Raw genomic sequence first — 9,550 nt, 5'->3', positions numbered from 1 at the left:
AGTCTCACACAAGACTCTCATTTGCCACTGGAGCTCACAGTTGCTGTGCCCTCGCACTGGGCTCCAAACTCAGGCCCCCTCACTGGGGCTCACTCCCTGAACTACTGGTAGGGCTGGCCTGGCTTATATGCAGACCTTCAGGTCACCCTTGTGGCCCTACTCTACATGCCCCCAGTGTAGCCTTCAGGCCATCCCCTGTGACCCTACTCTACACCAACACTGTGCAGCCCTATTGTATGCAGTTCATTCTCTCACTGTGCCCCTTTACTGCGGCTAACTCCTCAACCCCTCACTGGGGCCTCAGGGTCTTATACCCCATGGGCTCAGATGTCCAAACATGTGCCTGGCCCCACTGCCTGTCCCTACCACCCACTAAGTTGTGGGGGCTGGGGCTATAAGGAGCCCCTTACTCACCTTTCACTGGGGAGGCAACTGACATGGCATTTCCTGGGGACCACCCCACCATGGGTGGACCCACCATACCATCCTACCTTAGCAGGTTGTAGTTTTAGGTCATGCCTGTGGACCAGGAGTCTCCTGCCATCCCCATAGCTCCTGCCCTTACCTCCAAGGATGTTCTGAGCAGCAGCTTAGGCAGATGGTGTCCTTCCAACTTCCCTGAGGGCCTAAGTTAAAATGGAAGCTACTCAGCCCCCTCCTCCAATCACATGACCCCCCTGCAGTCATGTGACTGCCTCATTAAGGCTGGCCCACACCTGTGGGCTGCCCTACTGCCTGCTCTAAGGCCTTAAAGTGGCAGGCACCAAAGGTGCCACAACCACTTAGCACACTCCAGCAGACTTGATTAACTGAGTGTGCTCCAATGTGTTCTAATTAAAATGTGTTGGAGCAGTTGTCAGGCACATGTATCGGTGCCCAAAGCTCTTTCTCATTCATAGGCAGCTGGGAAGCCTAGTATTCTCTTGTTTTACTATTGTTGCCAAAAGTGCCTGACTTAGTTTCTTCAGGGAAGGATCTTTGGGTAGATGCGATATCTTTTATTAGATCAACTGAGTAGTTGGAAAAAAGTTCTTTGCAAGGTTTTGGGTGCAATCACCCTTCTTCAGGCAAAGGAAGCCTCTGCTGTTCTGAGGCTCCAAGGAATGAAAGAAGCTAAAAGTGTGACAGGATGTCAGTGAAACTGTAAATAGGTAGAAATTAGGAAAACAAAAGGTAGAGCAGGGAAGTGGGGTGGGGAAGTGGGGGTGGTGGGAAACCAAAGGTGAGTAAGGGAGACTCTGTACTGAGACATTAACTGTTGGCTTGAAACTAATCTGTGAATAAAAGGGTTTTTTTAAAAAAACATTAAAGTAATGAGTTCCTCAAAAGCAAAGTTTTACTTTGTTTTAAATGTAATTTAAACTAAGGTGTTTTGTTTCACAGTGCTGAAGGACACTGTGGAGAGTAACCACTAAGATACATTTTGGAAGCATGTTTTTTTCTTGACTACTAGGATGAGCCCTTGAAGTTAGTGTTAGAAGTCATCACTGACAAAGGGGCTTTCCCTTGTTTTCAAAACTGATCTAGGTATTTGAACATGCAGCTGGTATGCACAGCAGTGCTGGACTGAGCACAAGCCAGCATGTACATGAAACAGAAACCTTTTGGAAATAAGGCCTTAACTGGCACTCTCGCCAAACGTCTCAACAGAAAGAATTGCATTGGAGTGAAGATTCAAACTGTCTCTTAGTTGTAGAGGTACCATGTGTACCTGAATAAAAGATGAGGCTTTTCCCCCCAACAACATAGAGGAAAAGGCCCTTGTCTTACATTCACACACAAGGAAACCTCATTTAATACATTGTCTATCATTAAACTGTTGCCATAAGCAGCATGTGCTGAGGAATGGAAACCAGCTATGAAGTTGATTACATGCAGCCAACACTGAGCATGACTATAAAACACATGACCCTTATTGAGCAAACATGCTGATGGGGAACCTACCACTTTTTTTCTTTTTTTTTTTAAATTTAGTGTCTCAGGCCAGATCAGCCAAATTGGTTCTGAATTTTATCAACTGAGCAGATAGGGCGGGTGTAGGTGTATGTGGGGTGGGGGCGGGGTGTATGGTGAGGTGAGGTGGTAGGGGGCATAGGGTAGGTTGGGGTGTGTATATGTTGGTGGAGGTTATGGGGGTGTGAGGTTTGTGGGGTGTGAGGGTGGATGGGGGCTGTGGGGATCCCTCACACACTCCCCCATGTGGTGCACAGCTTCTGCTGCCGCAGCAGCAGCAGGTGGTGGGGCTTGGTGCTGGTGCCCCATGCAGGCACTGGTGCTTTGCGGGGCATGGCTCTGACCAGCACTGTGCTTGCAGGGAGGGGGAGAGGTGGGGTGGAGGAGTGCAGCCTGCCTGACCCCCTCTATCGCAGGGACTCAGGGTGGCATGCCTCCACCTCCGGCACTCACACCAGGGAAGCCCCATACTGGACTCCACAGGGAAGCAGGGGATGATGGGCTTCCTCCATTCCCAGTAGAGTCCATGGACCTGCGCAGCAGGGAGTGGGGAAGGCAGGTGCGTTCTGCTGCTTGGCTTCCTCTGCCGCAAAGGCGGGAGCTGCAAGCACGCAGCGTGGAGTGGAGCAGCAGGGCAGGTTGCACTCCTTGTCCCACATGCAGCTCTGGTCAGAGCTGTGCCCTACCAGGCAGCAGTGCCTGCACCAGGCATGAGCATCCTGAGCCCTCCCTGTGGCTGCTGCCAGCAGAGAGGGTTGCGCGCCATGTGGAGGAGTGGGGGGGGTGCCCACACCCGCACCCTGCCCGACTGAGCTCTGCACTCCCATGGCCCCCCTGAGCACAGGCTCCATGCTGTGCTCCGTGCTTCTGCCCAGCTGCAACTCCATTGCCCCCCCTGCCCCAGCACCAGCCCTGCTGCTTCCCTCCCTGCTGCCCCCAGCAAGCTGGACGTCCAGGAAGCCAAACAGGTTCCCATGGGGTGGCTGCAGGAGCAGCCCTGCCTGGAAGCTGTTGCTGGCCGGCCCCTTCTGCCCAAGAGGGTAGGAGCGGTGCAGTAGGGTATATTGGGTGGTGGACACACAGGCACCTCACTCCCACCCTTGTGGTTAGAAGGGCTGGGCAGGGGACAATCTGTTGGAGGGCTTGCAGGCTGGATGAAAGTGCCTGGTGGGGCAGATCTGGCCCACAGGCTATATTTTGCCTGCCCCTGGTTTATGGAAAACCTGTGCTAAGATGTGCAGCAATTTAAAAAAAAAAAGGTAACATGCATCCAATTTCAAAGTCATTGTCTTCAAATTTGCTCCTCACTTCCATGTGCTCAGGGACAGCAGGGTCTGACAGTAAGGAGAGAGGAAAGGGGCAGCCAGGGGAAAAAGCTGGGGAGAAGCAGAGAGGAAAGGGCCTACCTCACCCGCTAGATTTATCTTCCCTTCTGTAGTAGTGAGGGAGGGACGAATTCAAGGCAAACTTCCAGTAATGAGATTCTATACTTGGAAAATTATAACAAACTTCTACATTTTCTATATATAACATCTCATTATTGGGGGTCATCTTATAATCAGGGTTGTCTTCTCTTCCAGTAAATAGGGCATTCCTTTCAGGTCAGAGTGGATGTCTGTTGGCAGGAAATGGGTGGACATGTTAGCCCTGGATGTATTCTGTGAACAAACAACCCAATTTAAGGCTGTCAGTCCAGCATTTATTGTCAAAGGATAATTTCCTGATCAAGTTTCAACAAGCTTAGTTTGAATTTTGTTTAGCGTGTCTCTGACTTTTATATCTTTGCCCTGCTGGCTAACGCTTAAATAAAGAGCATTTTTTGGTAAGACATAATGGCAGTGTAATGCCTTTTTCCCCCGCTCTATATAGTGATCCAAGAATCCCTCCTTGATCTTTCAAGGAACGCTGCCAAGGCAGATGGGCCTCATGCGAGACATCTGAGCTCCGCTTTGGCTTGCAAGTGTACATCACATTGTCCCTCTCCCCTTCGCCGTGACCCTCCAAACTTTTTTCTGCTGCAGCTTACAATGATCTTGCTCTGTAAAATCAAGCCCAGGCTTCCAGAGCAAAGCCTGGAGTTAAGTTCACAAATCCACATTAATATCACCATTAGCGTGACACCCCTGCGTTTCTCTTCAGATTTTACTGACAAACAGGTTAATGACATTCAGAAAGCTCTGTCCAGGAACAAATGCAAGCTCTTGGAGAGAGACCAAGCACCCTGGCTGCTGGCTGTGGGTTCATCTATCAAAATAATTTGCTTTTTAACTGCTTACTGCTCCCTTCTTAGGAAAAAACAGAATCAAAAAGGCTGAGAGAAGGAAAAATCTCTCCTTTTCAAGGCAGAACATGATTTAATCTCGTCCACCCAGGCTGTTGACCTGATTCTCGTTTCTCCCCTTCCCCCACTTTGTCAGTACTAAGTAGATGCAATTTTAATGCTTGCTCTTTTTTAAGTGCCATTTGTGCTATCTAGGTGGTAAAGTGGCTTTAGTGTGATTGAGAATCAGGCCACAGGCCTCTATTCAAGTAAACAACCACTCTGTATGTTAATCCCTGAGGAGAACAAAGAGATTGCTAAATAAAACAGCAATTTATTGAAATCAGCTCGGTCAGAATAGGCTGGATGTTCCTGTTTATCCTAGTCTGTCAGATTGCCAAGTGAGAGTCAATGTTACTATAATAAACAGAGTCCTCCGCCCTCTTCCTTTTTGAATTTGGACGAATGAACCAGGTTTAGGACACTGGGGGCAGGAAGACGGCGAGCTGCTCAAGTGGCCACGCACATAAAGATGTTTCTCTCGTTATGGCAGAGGACATCATTAATTGGGTAGAAAGACACTGAAACTGAGCACTTGACCTGCCTGCACGTTCCCACCTCTCCCAGCTGAACAAAACGAATCTGCCAGCCCATTGTTCACCATGTTTTAATTATATAATGAGTTCCTCAGCTTTTGGGGCGTATTTCATGCGATAGGATGCCCTACACTGGTGCTGCTTTGTGCCATGCAGGGGCAGGGCTGGGGGCAGAGTGATGGGCTAGGGAGCCTTCAGACATCCTCTGCATTGAAGAAAGTGCCTCCATTTCTGCTTCATAGAGCAGCAACAAGGCTGGTCAGGATATACCATCAGTTTTGTTTTTCCGCTTGGCCAAAGATATTGATAAAGTGTATAAGTTGGAATGGCTGCAGCTATACCTGGTAGCTCCAGGGATGAAATCCTGAGCAAAATTCTGGTTGGCTTTAATCTTCCTGAACTGAAGGGGTTAAAGAATAAAGCTTTAACCCACTTAACTCTGCATCACTCTTTTGTCTAAATTGCTGCACTGACAGCTAAAGTCCTCTGACCATGTTATGTTCTTTAATAATGACAAAAGGGGACTGAGGGAGGGTATCTGGAGATCAGTTGTTACAGTAAATGCTCCACCCTGGATTTCCAGTTGGGAGCAAATACTTCTGAAGAAAAGTTGCTCTAAAAATAGACCATGGTCACAGAACACAACACACAAGTTTTTCCATGGGCCAATTTCTAGCCTTGGCTTCACGCACAGTAATTAGGCTGCTTGCTTTAGGAGTTGTGTCCACACATTTTCAGGGCAAAATCAGATCCAGTGCATTAATCTTAAAGAAATAAGTTATACAATTTATTTTAAAAAGAAGATAAAAAAAATCTTCACTGCTAAAGAAAAAAAAGCCTGAAAATTGTGCTCATTGAAATAAGAGGCAGTGTGCAGATTTAAAGAAAATGGGTGCATATATTTTGTGAACGATAACAGCAAGAACAAAATCTAACCCCATGAATATGCGAAAGTTCAGAGTTTTAGTTAAGATAAGGTTTTCTGGGTAAATGTGATATCTTTTATTAGAGCAACTAAATAGCTGGAAAAAGTGCTGCTGCAGTACAAGAAGAAAATCCCCGTGAATTGTACACCGCTAGTTATGACATACCATCCTTCCTTGGACTTTATATGGAAAATCCTCAAACAATCACAACCTGTACTAGAAGAAGACCCAATACTTAAAGAGATCTTCCCAGAACCACCCACCCTAGCCTTTAAAAGAGCAGCAAACCTCACTGACCCATCAGCAGAAGCCAAGTTCCTATGGCCCAAAGCACACTGTATGGACCCAGATCATCTCGGGACAAGACCTGTAAAACCTGCCAGTGTAACTCTACCACCCGCACAATAACTACACCCCACAACAGAACCATCACTATTCCTGGATCTTGCACCTGCACCTCCAGGAATGCAACATCTCTCCTTCAGTGCACTAAATGCCTTGATGGAAAATATGTAGGAGAAAACAAACAACAGCTGTGTACCAGAATGTACACACACTGGAAAGCTATCGAAGACAAAAATACCCAATTACCTCTGGGTGCACACTTCTCACAAGACAACTGCTCTCCCATCTCTCAGTTCTAATCCTCAAAGGGAATTTACAAAACACCTTTCATAGACGAGTCTACAAACTTCGCTTTATAAATCTACTGGATACAAAAAATCATGGACTAAATATAGATATTGGATTTATGGCACCTTATAACCTGCCTGGTATCCAATAACCCCAGGTAACCTGTCTGCATTTTACCAGCTACAGTCTATCACCAGTTCAATATTTTCCCCCTTTCCCCCCCCCACTCTCCTGTCTCACACCTATTGTCTCCCACGACCGCTGATCCTCTATGCCATGATTTGCATTTTCACAGACCTGCATTTTGCATATTGGCTTCTTCTCCATCCAGAAGAACACTAAACACCAGCAGACTCTCCCTGTTCCTGAAGAAGGGTGTTTGTGCCTGAAAGCTTGCAAAGAACAATTTCTCCAGCTTTTTAGTTGGTCTAATAAAATAGGGTTACCATATGTCCAGTTTTTCGCAGATATGTCCTCTTTTTAGATCCTCCAACCTCAGTCTGGGAAGTTTTTTAAAATATGATCAAATGTCTGGGATTTGGTCAGCTCAGCTTCAAAGATTTTCCTGGCACTTCCAGGCTTGTCCTAGCAAGGAGCTGCTTGGGGCTGGGGGAGAGTGATTCAAGGTAAGCCGCCCATACACGTAGACAGCATGTAGCTAGGCAGGGGTGGGAGCACCCCAGCAGCTGGTTATAGGTAAGTCTGTGGGAGGTGCGGGTTGGAGGGCCAGGGCTTGGGGACTGTGTGTGTGTGTGTGGTAGGGATGTGCGGCGGGGATGGGGTGTTTGAAGGGGCGGGTGACTGCTGGTGCTGGGGGAAGGTGGCTGTGTTCAGGGGTTGCAGCAGGGCAGGGAGGCGCCTGCCCCTGCAGTGGGGGAAGAGGGCAGGAGGTGCTTTGGGGGCAGCAGGGAGCAGTGTGGCCCAGCCGGCAGGACCTGGGCTGGTGCCTGTGCTCACAGGAACGGGGCAGCTGGGTTACACTGCAGGGCTGGGGAGCAGGGGGCTGCAGGTTGGGAATGAGGGGCACCAGCAAGGCTGGGGGGCTGTTGCTTGGGAGTGTGGGGGATCGGTGGGGGGGGACTGTGGCTTGGGCGTGAGGGGTATTGGGAAAGCCGAAGGGGCTGTGGCTTGGGCATGAAGGGCAATGGTGGGGGTGGGGGACTGTAGGTCAGATGGTTGGAGCACTGCCAGCACCAGGGGTCTGCAGGCTGGGTGTGAGGGGCACTAGCATGGCTCAGGAGGCCAGGTACTGCAGGTTGGGGGTGAGGGGCTCTGGTATGGCTGGGATCTGTGGGTCAGGAGTGAGAGGTAGCAGCTGGCCTGGGGCAGGCCTGTGGCTTGGGAGCAAGGGGCAAAAGAATGGGCAGGGGCAGGGCACCAGCATATCACTGCCCTCCCACAATCATATGCCCCCCTCCCCCCTGCGTGACAGGTGTCCACTTTTTGGAACTGGAAATCTGGTAACTCTAAATAAAAGATATCATATTTATGCGAAGAACCCTTGTCTGCCTATGTCAGGGGTGGCCAGGGAGCCACATCCAATCCTCCACCGAAGCTGGAGAACTGGGGGGGATGGGTAGGGGAGAGCAGTGCTGAGCAACCTGGCATGATGGTGACCACCGCCCACCGCACCCCTGCACCACCAAGCCGGTCTGGCTTTCCCCGAGGGGAACGCACCCTGGGGTAAGCAGCATGGCTGCAGTGCCCACCCTTGGCAGCCCAGTGTCCCCCAGAGCTGCAAGTACCATGTCAATGAGCCATGGTTTGGCCACCCTGGGCCTATGTCCTTAGTAGTTTAGTGTAAATGAAAATGTACAATGGCCCTACTAAATGCAGAAATTACGTCTGACAAAAAGTGCTATTAAGAAATACTTTAAAATGCATATTTCTAGTCTGATAAATGTAATCAGAAGGTCAATGGTACGTGTGCAATTGGAAATACTATCAGTTTATAAATCAAAGACAAACAAGTAACATTAGTTGGAATTAAAAAGTGCCATTGCTTTTATATACCCATATGTTTTGCTTGGAGTCCTGCCAGGTTTATGAACAGAACAGTAGGAAGTCGCTGGGCAAATAACAAATGTACCGTCACTAGTTGTCATCAAGTCATAATAGTGTACAGTCTTGCCACCTTTACTCTTTTGAGTAATCCTTACTTATGCAAGTAGTCTTCAGTGCCATTATTCTCATGAGTAGCAAAATATTTATATGAATAAACCCAGGGTACTGGGTTTGGTCTATTGTTTGAGGCCAATTCTGTATTCCTTGTTCATCCAGTAATTTCCACTGAGCTTGATTCTTTACTGTGCCATAGCAGAGTTAATGGGGATGTTCCCTGTTCCTGTCTTTCACCACCTGGTCTCTGGGAATTGTCCTACATTAGGGATAATGCAGTGTTGCCCCAGATAATGCAGATCTCCCAGCCTCATAGGTCGAGCATGCTTTAATGCTGCTTTGAAAGGGGGTAGTGATGCAATCCTCTTTGCAACAAGGACTTAGTAGGATCAGAACAAAGCCAAGGCCCCTCTTCCCTGCCAGCTTCAACAAGGTTCGAGTCTTGATAGAAGGTCGTTCTTTCTCTCAGGAAACCGCAGGGACTAGTTTAATCAGAATGACCCTGCTTTAATGAATTTAGCTCATCTTTAACTTTCACGAGCCAGATAATATCATGATTATTGAAATGTAAAAGCAGTGATATTCTCAGGCATTGCCTGAAGATCTGGCTCAGTATTCTTAGGGGAAAGTGGGCGCTTAAGCAAGTACTAAATGACTGAGCAGCAATCGAGTAAGCTTGTTGCTACTGTGCAGTAGCTTCAGCATCACGGTTCATGCCCACCAACGCTACGTCGCCATAACAAGTTATACTGATGTAGCTTATGACTACAGTGATGTAGCATCTTGTGTAGATGAGCCCTGTGAGTTGTAACTTTGATGCAGGAACACTACACTTGGGTGCAGCAGGACCTGAGGGTTGTCTGTGCAGCATCTCTGCTGGAGCCCGAAAATACAGTAGGCACAATTTTCTTTTGTCTAGAAATGAACTACTTCCAAAGTCAGTTTGGAGCAGGAGCTTAGACTGAGAGGGGGTTTAATTGCAAGAATTTTTTAGACGTTCATATAAAAAAGCAAGCTAACCCTCTGATGATTTTTCAGTTCAGTGACGTTCTTTAAAACTGGCT

This window comes from Crocodylus porosus, unplaced genomic scaffold (assembly GCF_001723895.1).
Source record: "Crocodylus porosus isolate Cpor-Errol unplaced genomic scaffold, CroPor_comp1, whole genome shotgun sequence".
Lineage (NCBI taxonomy): Eukaryota > Metazoa > Chordata > Crocodylia > Crocodylidae > Crocodylus > Crocodylus porosus.
Note: the sequence above shows the minus strand (reverse complement) of the source record.